Consider the following 2621-nt stretch of genomic DNA (forward strand, 5'->3'; position numbering starts at 1 on the left):
AATAAAATAAGTTTTGGCATTGTAGCAGAGCAGTAGAGCCTGTGTAAAGGCCTGGGTTCATTCTCCTAGCACTGACTGCAAAAACTAGAATAAAAAATTATAAAAATTCATCAAGACTAATTGAAACGACTGGCCAATAGCACTGAAGAAACCTCCAGTGCAAATGTGCTGGGATGATTCCAATGAAGAGCAGAAGCTGCTTTCAGCCGGGCTCTTCGAATTCGTGTGGTAGTCTGCTACCATCTTGTGTTCAAACTACTCAATTACATGATTTAACAACAAATGCTGGATTAGTTTACATATTGCTGCTAAGAGGGCAAAGGGAATCTCTCCCTCTCCTCTGAAGATTTAAATCTTTAGTTTGCTGGAAAAAGTGGCAATAGACAGATTAAAGAAAAAGATTTTTTATGTACTTATATGCACTGGGCTTTACAGAAATAATCCAATAACCTAATGAGAATGCTATTATAGGGCTGGCTTTATAGGGGAGGGAGGAATCGGGGGACGGGCTAGTGTGGGGCTAGGCAATCTCTAGAGCAGTTAGTACTTTTCTCTAGGAAAGTTGAATGGGCCACAGAACAGACAATGGTTCCGGACAAAGTTCGCTGGGCTCTAGGTGTGGTGTTTGATTTTCAGTCTCTTCCTGTGATGAGTTTAATCTTCATTGGTTAATGAAATTCAGTCACAGGATTGAAGGGAAATTGCGGTGGTGATTTTGTGGATCCTGTCTGTAAATAGATAAAGGACACTGGAGAAAAGCCTCTTCCTGCACCGTGGGGGAAGGCAACATTATCTGAGAGACCTTGACGCTGAAGCAGCTGTATAGACCTTCCAATTTCTGGTTGTTCAAAGTGCTCAGCATGCTGAAATGCTCTGCTTCGCAGTCATTTTCTGAGCCTCCACACTGCTGCAATAAATTAGCAAAACCTGATGGCTTAAAAACAACACACAAGGTTTTATAATCTTGAATCATGAATTTGGAAATAAATCTCACTGGGCTGAAATCAAGGCATCAACAGGGCCTGTGTTACTTCTAAGGGTCCCAAAGAATCTTTCTTTGAATTTTGCACTGTAGAGGTGGCCAGGTTTATTTGGTGGTCTCCTCCTGGTTTCAGAGTCAGTCATGAGCAGTAGGGTCTTCTTCAGGACACATCACTCTGAAACTCTTTCATTTACAAGGATAGACCTTGTGGCTACACTGGACCCACCAGGGTGAGTCAGGAGACTTTCCAATCTCAACTGTCCCATCAGCAGCTTAATTCCCAATAGCCATGGGAATATAGGTTTTGACACTAGGATGGCACTATCTTTGGAGGAAGCAACATTATTTTGCCTATCACAGAGCTTAAATTAGTTTTTTTTCTGGGGACAAATATGTTAGACATTAAATCAAACCTTCTCTTCCCTTTTTATAACTTGGAACTGATGAATAGAAAAATAAACATCTCTTGTTAATCTCTAAAACTCTGTTTAGAAATTTCCTTTAGAGTAACAATAAGAATTTTTTTGGTGTTTAAATTTTTAATTTTTTAAAAATTTAATAACCACATGATTAGAAGAAACATTTCATTACAGCTTTAACATATTCAGTTACACATTCCAGAACAAGGATATATCTCTTTCAAAGGTGGCTGTAAATTTTTAGGTTCACAGTTGAATGAATAGTCACACAATGTTGAACTCAGTATAAGCCCTGTAAGACCTATAAAATTGAATGAATTTTTACCCTTTAAAGAAGATCTGCATTTCATTTTAAGATATGCTGTTTCCTACATTTATTATTATTTATCATTATTTAAAAAAATTTTAATAACTACATGATTAGAAGAAGCATTTCACTACAGATTTAACATATTCAGTAACACACTCCAGAGCAAGAGTACATCTCTTTCACAATTGGGTGCACGTTTCTAGGTTCACAGTTGAGTTAATACAGTTATACAATATTGAACTCAATATAAGCCCTGTAAGACATAAAATTGAATTTTTTTAACTTTAAAAAAGATCTCCATTTCATTTTAGACTATATTGTTCCTTGCAGAAAGACTCATTGTTTTTGCTACTAACACTGAGATGTTGGTGCATGCATCTCTAATCTGTATGCATCTGATTATTGCTAGTCATAATCGGTTACACTTGGATCCTTAGCACCTGTGTATGTCTATGAAGCCATGGGGAAGATTTCAATGGTAATGTTTATCATCTCTAATTAGCATGATGGAAATTTCCATGCTTCCTCCTCAAATATAATACATTTTAAAAAAATTTGTTGATTGCGTGTGTGTGTGTGTGTGTGTGTATGTGTGTGTGTGTGTGTGTGTGTATCACACAGAACATCCCAAAACATCTTATTCGACTATACACCCACTTCCCAGAGGGTACCCTCCCATAGCCTCTCTCCCCCAACTAGAGCCCTTATGCTGATATTCCTGCTACTATCTGCTGTGTTGTCAGCACCTGAGTCAATCCCCACTACTTGCCCTTCTGGTGGATCTAGTCAGCCTATCTAGAGGTCTTTGTTTTAGGAGGGTCAGCTGTCTTCATCTAGCAGCAATCAGTTGTCAATATTCCTTTAGATAAGATTGGAGTCTGCAGTTCATTTTCCCAGTTCTATGCTGGGT

At 38.2% G+C, this 2621-nt stretch overlaps 1 protein-coding gene across 1 annotated transcript in view; it reads right to left on the bottom strand.

The window, feature by feature from the left end:
- The window catches only part of CUNH5orf22 (chromosome unknown C5orf22 homolog), a 53126-nt gene that overhangs the window by 3541 nt on the left and 46964 nt on the right, over positions 1-2621 (bottom strand). The gene's annotated exons all lie outside the window — the stretch shown is intronic.

Source organism: Nannospalax galili, unplaced genomic scaffold (assembly GCF_000622305.1).
Source record: "Nannospalax galili isolate Female #2095 unplaced genomic scaffold, S.galili_v1.0 scaffold150, whole genome shotgun sequence".
Classification (NCBI taxonomy): Eukaryota; Metazoa; Chordata; class Mammalia; order Rodentia; family Spalacidae; genus Nannospalax; species Nannospalax galili.